This window comes from Aegilops tauschii, chromosome 6 (genome assembly GCF_002575655.3).
Source record: "Aegilops tauschii subsp. strangulata cultivar AL8/78 chromosome 6, Aet v6.0, whole genome shotgun sequence".
Classification (NCBI taxonomy): Eukaryota; Viridiplantae; Streptophyta; class Magnoliopsida; order Poales; family Poaceae; genus Aegilops; species Aegilops tauschii.
Window position 1 is genome coordinate 55,687,886 of NC_053040.3, and position 9,227 is coordinate 55,697,112.

Consider the following 9,227-nt stretch of genomic DNA (forward strand, 5'->3'; position numbering starts at 1 on the left):
CTGAAACTTTAAAGTAAATTTATCCGTACCCATCCTACTTTGCAAAGATTGTTTTTTGAGCTTCCCGTTATAAAGAATCCTAGGGCTAAAAGGTTGGCCACACTCATTCTTATGAATGAGTTTGACTACATAATACAGGAAGCTACGGAAATCTTTGATTTTTATGGTATGAATCGTGAAAAAACCCGTGATAGATGAAATCCTTTACAATAGTGATTATGCGCTAAGACATTTGCTTGGGGATAATAAAATCTTTGATGAGAATCTTAAAAAGGAAGTCTCCAGTTTAGATATAAGCCAACAAGTTTTCAATAATGTTAATCAACTTCACTCTTGGATTGTTGCGGGAAATCAAAGGGGTTATGATGGAAACCAACTTAGAAATCCTAAGGTTTCTATCAATAATATGTTTTATGTTGTGTTTACAAAGCCCCATGATGAAAACACCTCTAAGAAAATTAAGAAGAAGGATGAAAAAACTTAGATCCTTGCTTTATGCCTAGCTAAGGGCGTAAAACTATAGTGCTTGTTGGGAGGCAACCCAATGAATAAAATTCATTTTTGCTTTTTGCTTTGTGTTATTGAGTGTTTGCACAATTATGCTACTGTTATGATTGTGTTTTTGTGTTTTAATTAGTGTTTGTGCCAAATAAAGCCTTTAGGATCTTATTTGGTGATAGTTGTTTGATCTTGCTGAAAAACAGAAAATTTTGCGCTCACGAAAAAAATTCTCATTTTTTACCAGAGCATGCTAAAATGCCAATTCTTTTTGTAGAAGATTAATATAAAAATTGCTCAGGTCGTCCTAATTTTTCAGAATTTTTGGAGTTCCAGAAGTTTTCTAAATAGTCAGATTCCTACAGACTGTTCTGTTTTGACAGATTCTGTTTTTTTATAGAAAGACTGTAAGGGAACCCCCTACAGTATAATTGATGCAACAAACCCAAATTGCAAGTACCATGACTTGAATCTGGGTGGGTGGGAAGGCATCAGCCCCTTCCCACCACTAGGCTATGCCTTAGTCTACAGATTCTGTTTTCTTTGCGTTGTGTGCTTGTTTTCATGGTTCTATGGTTTTCCTTGATGAGTTTTTGCCATAGAAAAGTTGGAATACAGTAGATATAACGCAAAAAAATGTGAATTGGTTTGGTACAACACTTATAGTAGTGATTTGCATTCTTTTACTAACGGATCTCACGAAGGTTTTGTTGAGTTTTGTGTGCTTGAAGTTTTCAAGTTTTGGGTTATCTTACGATGGATGAAGGAATAAGGAGTAAGAATAGCCTAAGCTTGGGGATGCCCCGGCATCCCAAGCAATTATCCAAAAATGAGCAAACAACTAAGCTTGGGGATGCCCCCGAGTGGCATCCCATCTTTCTTCTAACAACCATCGGTATTTTACTCGAAGCTATATTTTTATTTGTCACATACTATGTGTTTTGCTTGGAGCGTCTTGTATGATATGAGTCTTTGCTTGTTTTAATTTATGTTTTAAGTCTTTATTCCTTTCTTGACACACCTATTTAAGAGAGCCAAAATTATGTCATGACTTGTTGGAATTGCTCTCTATGCTTCACTTAAATTTTTATGAGCTATGGACTTGCTCTAGTGCTTCACTTATATCTTTTTGAGCACGGTGTGCTTTAGTATTTTTGAAGAAATGCGCTCTTGCTTCACTTAGATTTATTTGAGAGTTAGTAAAATTTTCAAGAAATTATCTCTTGCTTCACTTAAATTAAATTTAGAGAAAGAAAGAAAAATTATGCTCATGATCTTCACTTATATTTGTTTGAGCTTATCAAAAGCAACACATAAAAATTAGTCCCAAAGTTATAGATATCCAAGAAGGATATAATAAAAACTTTCATGAAGATCATTGGAAAAAATAAACTTGATTCTTAGTAATAGTTTTGAGATATGATGATGTGATATGTGAGTTATGTTGATGAGTAATTATGCTTAGTAAGAATATTGGTGTTAAGGTTTATGATTCCCTATGCAAGCAGGAAAGTCAATAATTATGCAATGAAATTGTATCCTACTTGTGGTGCATTATTCGGTGTTAATTATGCTTAATGCTAGCTTATGAGATTATCCGTTTCTTGGTTGGTCGCTTCTCAATCCTTTGCTAGCCTTCATTTTGCACTAAGTATGATCTCTACTTGTGCATCCAAAAACCTTTAAACCAGTTTTGCCACATGAGTCCACTATATCTACCTATATGCGGTATTCTTTTGCCGTTCTAAGCAAATTTGTATGTGCCATCTCTAATTTTCAAAATAAACTTCTCTTTTGTGTGTTCGTTTCGCTCGCGGAGCGGTGAGGGGTGGCTAATATTTTCCATGCTAGATGTGTTATACTCACGATGAGTGTTTATTCACTTGCCATTGCACGAGAGTAAGGCAAAGGTATTAGGGATGCTCAGTCCCGAAATGAAAAATGAATTTACTTTATGTTGTCAAATAATAAATTTCTTGGAAAGTGTTGGTATGGAAGGCACTCGTGGATACGATTAGCCATGGAAAGTGAAAGTATGGTTGAAAAAGGAATAAACTTTATTTTCTGTTTGGGGACCGCCTATGATATATGTAGCATGGAAAGTGTTGGGAACTCTAAGTCGTTTTCGTTGGTGGGAAGGATACACCTCCCAAAATGTTTTTATCCCTAAGTTTTTCGCTTTGAGCTCTGACACCTCTACAAATCCCTACTTCCCTCTGTGAAGGGCCTTTCTTTTACTTTATGCAATTTTTATTTTTGAATTTGAGTCTCCATCTTCTCTTACGAAAGCACCAACTAGGAGGCAATATGATCATACTTGAGTATTGGGTGTAGCTAATATGCGAGTGTGTTTCATGAGCGGATCAATGTTTGAGCATAATGGGCTAGGGATAACTTATTTTAGCGTTGATATTTTGAAAGACATGGTTGCTTGTTGATCTGTTTGAGTATTTAAATTATCATGTCAAAACTAGACTATTGCTTTGAACAATATAAAAGTCCAAATGTCCATGCTACAAAGAAAGAAATATGATATGACATGATAGGAAGCATTCCACATCAAAATTTTTGTTTTTATCACTTACCTACTCGAGGACGAGTAGGAGTTAAGCTTGGGGGTGCTGATACGTCTCCAACGTATTTATAATTTTTTATTGTTTCATGCTGTTATATTATCAATCTTGGATGTTTTATAATCATTTTATAGTCATTTTATATCATTTTTTGGTACTAACCTATTGACATAGTGCCAAGTGCCAGTTGTTGTTTTCTGCATGTTTTTTACATCGCAGGAAATCAATACTAAAAGGAGTCCAAACGCAACGAAACTTTACAGAGATTTTTTGGGACCAGAAGACACATAATGGGCCCTGGCTGCGCCTGGGGGGTGCTCCGAGGAGAGCACAACCCACCAGGGCGCGCCAGGAGGCCCAGGCGCGCCCTGGTTGGTTGTGCCCACCTCGGGTGCCCCCAGACCGCCTCTTTGCTCTATAAATACACCAATATTCCCAAAACCCTAAGGGAGTCGACGAAATATTGATCCAGCCGCCGTAGAGTCCAGAACCACCAGATCCAATCTAGACACCATCTCGGATGGGGTTCACCACCTCCATTGGTGCCTCTTCGATGATGCGTGAGTAGTTCTTTGTAGACCTTCGGGTCCGTGGTTAATAGCTAGATGGCTTCCTCTCTCTCGCGGAATTCTCAATACAATGGTCTCTTGCAGATCCATATGATGTAACTCTTTTGCGGTGTGTTTGTTGGGATCGATGAACTTTGAGTTTATGATCAGATCTATCTTTTTATATCCATGAAAGTATTTGAGTTTCTTTGATCTCTTTTATGCATGATTACTTATAGCCTTGTATTTCTTCTCTGATATTTGGGTTTTGTTTGGCCAACTTGATCTATTTATCTTGCAATGAGAAGATGTGCTTTGTAGTGGGTTCGGCCTTACGGTGCTTGATCCCAGTGACAGGAAGGGAACCGACACGTATGTATCGTTGCTACTAAGGATAAAACGATGGGATCTATCTCTACAAACATAGATCTTGTCTACATCATGTCATCGTTCTTATTGCATTACTCCATTTTTCCATGAACTTAATACACTAGATGCATGCTGGATAGCTGTTGATGTGTGGAGTAATAGTAGTAGATGTAGGCAGGAGTCAGTCTACTAATCTTTGACGTGATGCCTATGTAATGATCATTGCCTGGATATCGTCATGATTATTTGAAGGTCTATCAATTGCCCAACAGTAATTTGTTCACCCACCATTTGCTATTTTTCTCGAGAGAAGCCACTAGTGAAACCACGGCCCCCGGGTCTCTTTCTCATATTATTTGCCTTTGCGATCTATTTTCCTTTGCTTTTATTTTCAGATCTATTAAACCAAAAATACAAAAATATCTTGCTGCAATTTATTCTTATTTATTTTATTTGGCGTTCGATCTATTAATCTACTACAATTTATCTGACGTCCGTTTGCCTATCTTGAGGCACCGTACACGGAAGGGATTGACAACCTCTTTAACACGTCGGGTTGCGAGGATTTGTTATCTGTGTGCAGGTGCTGTTTACGTTGTGTTGCTTGGTTCTCCTACTGGTTCGATAACCTTGGTTTCACATCTGAGGGAAATACCTACCGCTGCTGTGCTGCATCATCCCTTCCTCTTTGGAGAAATACCGACGTAGCTTCAAGCCGCATCACTAACCTCCGCAGACCATGCGGAGAAGGCATCGGCAAGGGAGATCACCATCTTCACCACCAAGTGCAAGGGGACGTCAACACTATCACCATTGTCATCATTATCATCACCACTATCATCATCATCCACATCCATCTCATTGTAACATCGGGAACCCTAGTGGATTGTCTTGTGCATTACGTGTGTGATTCATTCATGTTTACCATTACCGCCCTTATGATGTTTGGATTCTCCATGTGTGAGTAGACCCCTAGTTCTCGGGGATATGGATGAACCATGGTATGTATAGGATCTAAAATGTTATATTGGATATGAGATCCTCTATTGAATGCTTGGTTTAATAAACTTCATGAATGTTGTGAAGGGGCCCTACTCAGCATTACCGCCGAAAGGCCACAGAGTGTATCACTATGGTTGTAAACGTTAGGATTTGAAGGTAATTCGAGTTTACAGTAAAAGCCTTTGATCCTAGCCTTTGTAGTTGATAGGGGATTTACGGAGAACCCTTGGAGAGGCTGCGTCCATGGTGTAACCCTTAATTACCTTAGTATAACCTGTAGGGAGAGACTATGGTGTTGGAGTCCGTGGCACGAAGTCTACCTAGAGTAGAATGTGTACTGCACCCGGCTCCGCCCAGCATAATCATCAAGAGTGGCTCAAGTATCTAGGACATACTATGCAGATGCATATCTTGCGCTAGAAACATACCAATGGGAATTCCGGACTCCCTGAGAACTCTTTACTCCTCTGTCATTTCCACTTGCTACTTGTGCTGTTTTTTCTGTTTACTTTATATTATTTATTACTTTCAGTTCGCTCTACACAAAAATTAACAATTTATTTCCGCCCTCGCTTTATCTTTATCTGTAGTCTACAATTACTTGCAAGCATAAATCCATAATTCATTACAAGAGACAATGCTTAATTCATGCGCTCCATATGGGATCGATACTCTTACTTTGAAAAGGCAACAACTAAACCCTGTGCACTTGCAAGCCACCAGCGTCCGCGGGAAGTGACCGGTCATACCTCATACTTTCCTCTATGCACCTGAATATCTCATATTTCGTCCCTTAAAGCCATACAAAACATGCAAAAGAAAAGCTACGTACTACGCATATCATACTAGTCTAAACTACACTTCGTCGCTAGAGATGTCCATGATCTTTGTGCCTGGCGTTTGGTAGATGGGCATGTAGGAGAGCTCCGGCTCCTCCTCCTCGTCCATATAGGCAAGCATCTCGTCGACGCCCGCTTCCTGCTCCGCCTCTGCCTCCAACTAGAGGGACTCAAGGATTGCTTGCTGCTCCCCTCCTCCATGTCCTTCTCGTCCACCTCCTCTTGCTCCGCCTCCTCCTCCTCCTCCTCCTCCTCCAACTCCTCCTATGGATCCATCGCGTCCGGAGGTAGCCCCGCGGCGATCCGGGCTTCACGCCTTGCTCGGATCTGCTCAAGAAGCTACAGCCGGCGGTCCAGCTTAGATAAGGGTAGCTCCTGACTCGTCTGTGTGGTGGCAGCCGGCGAGCGGCCGACAAGTGAAATGTGGAGGTGGATGGCAAGTGAAAAGTGGTGGCGGTGGACAAGAGGGAAGGAAACATGGACGTGTAGGGTTTCGGTGCCCGTGTCTGGCTTAAATAGTCAGGCTTGGGCCCTTGCGCGGCCCGCCAGAGCACCGACAAATGGCTTCATCAGTCCGGCGGAGGAGACGAGCTTCAAACCATCAACTTTTGGAGTGTTTTCCAGTGGGACCCGCACATCAGTCTGACGTGGCGGATGCGCCACATATCCTCCCCTGGGCTAGATATGAGGGGTGCCGGTCAGTCCGTGCGTTTGAGGCCGGTTTGAGGCGCTCTTTTGGGTCGTTTTTTTTTACCGGTCAATGATCGGGCCATCCGCCCAGACATTTGAGGGATGTTTGAGGCGCCCGACTGTAGACTATAGATGCTCTTAATGCACGTAAACATGGTGACAAGAATGACAAGAACTGATATTTTTGCTGCTATCACAGATTCTGTTCAGTTCTGGATAAATTGGACAATGTAGGGTGGTCCTCGTCATCAGTGTACAGAAAGAATGATGTGCTTCTGGTTCCGGGAACCAATGTTTGAGGCATGCACGGTGTCTGCGTTCTGCACGGTCGGCTTGAAATGCTACTTTATTTTACCCTCCGTGCACACTTGTTTTCCTAGATAACAGTAATCGCAATACTTTCTCCGTCCTTAATTACATATCGCTCAGATGAATGATCTAGCACTAAACTACATCTTGATATAACCGCTAAAACAATAAGTAATTTCGGAGGGAGGAAATAGGAGTACGCACATGTGTGCGCGTCTATTGGCATAAGGAATTTGTGTCATGTTGGCTTGATTCAGTCTTTTGCTTGTAATTCTCGTACGTACGTCACCGCTGGCCGCACGGCCGCACCCATATCCCACGACTAGACGCAAATTAACACAGACCGCCAGGTGTCCTCTTCGTCCTTGATTCTCCTCCTTTTGCACTCGGAAGAAATGATTGTTGTTGGATCACAAGTCAGCGAATGCGCAAAGTACAGGAGAAACAAAGAAATATAGTCAAATGATCTCTCTCTCTCTTGTTGTATCAAGAAAGACTACTTTCTACTGCTACCACCATTGACTTTGCCACGAAGTGATATGTTTTGTCACGTCACTTTTGTCCCGGTCGACACCCATGTGCTAATTGCCATGCATACAAAAAATCATCTTCTCGATCATGGCTTCATCGTCTCACATGAGTCCCAAGGTGAGCACGCGCCATGGCGTCTGAGTCCGTGCGGGTCATGCTCACGACAGGTAGTCCCGCCACATAGTCAGCACAAAAGTAAATGTCCATCCCATTCCCGGCTGGGACAGAACAAAGAAAGAGATTTTGCGCGGTAGTACGTACGTACATGACCATGACATGATGCGTGGGGACATAATTCCTCCGGCCCCGCGCGCGCCTTTGTTTAGCCAGATCTGGTTCCTACCAACAGGGACCACGGCGGTAGGCTTGAACATGCTACCGCCATGGACACCGGTGGTAGCCCATTTATCCACCTCAGCCTCGCCAAACGGCTGCCGTCTCTTGCCGTCGACCCTACTGTCAGGGCACCCGGCGGTAGGCAATGCAACCCTATCATCAAAGTCCCTGGCGATAGGTGTTGAACCGTTATAAGCCCACGGGGGCCGGCTCGTGGGGCCCACCCACGAACCCAGCCCACATCTTCTCCCCTGCCGCCGCCCGCAAGAACAGAGAGGAGAATCCCTCTCTCACCCCCTCCACTCCTTCATCCGATCTTCTTTGTTTGTCCACCGTTTTTGCGGATCGAGATGGCTCTGAAACGAGAAAAGTAAGCTCTCTCAATCCCTTCAATTCGTTTTAGTTAACAAGCTTTCGATTCGACACATTATTTGGCACAAGATGAACCCTATTTCATCTAGTAGATTTTGATTTTTGTTCTTTTCAGGTTTGTTTAGTTAGGAGCAATATGATGTTTGACGTAGTTGAATATGATAGAGCCTATTTTATATAGTTGATGAACCCTAGTTCATGTTAATATTTTTTTGAATTATTTATTGATGTTTGATGTGGTTAAATATGTTTGAATATGATTGATGCGGTGATGTGGTGATGTGGTTGAATATGATTGATGCGGTGATGTGGTTGAATATGATTTGTTAACTAGTTTGAAGATGAACCTTGTTTTAAGGTGAACCTAGTTAATGTTTATAATTTTTTTTTGCAATTGAATATGATATGATTGAAGTTAGTTGAATGGCTGAATATGATTGGTTAATGTGATATGATGGATTGAAATGATTGATTAACTAGTTTGAAGATGAACCCTAGTTCATGTTCATAGAATTTTCTTTACAATTGTTGAATATGATATGATTGATGTTAGTTGAATGGTTTAATATGATATGATGATTATATGTTGATAACAAAATCTTGTTGTTTCAGGAGGCCCCCCATTGGTCCGGCGATCGACACTAATTAAACTATGCTTGACCCGACATTTGATAACGGTCATCGCGCCCGTTACATCGAGAACGGAGTGGTAAATAACACTGATCAACGTCTTGGATCAAAATTTTGCCTTCCCAAAAGTTTTTACTAACTATTTTGGTGTGCACATTGACAGATGCTTCCGCCATTATGTATGAGGGGCCACACCAAGGTCAAAGATATGAAGTACGACAACCGCTACGAGCCGTATTACAGGAGAGCCGGGCTCTTGGGTTTTGTGCTCCAGTTCAAGCGTACGCCGCCGACGCTTGTCCACACGGCTCTCACAGCGTTGGTGGACCGTTGGCGCCCGAGACACACTCTTTCCATCTCCCATGTGGTGAGATGACGGTGTCGCTCGAGGACTTTACTATGATCACGGCCCCACTGATCAAGGGCCATGCCCTCATTGGGCGCAGGGATAGGAAGAACTTGTCGGACAAGGTTACCTCCCTCATCGGCGAATGCCCTGCCATCAAGAGTAACCGAACGTCCGGTGTACC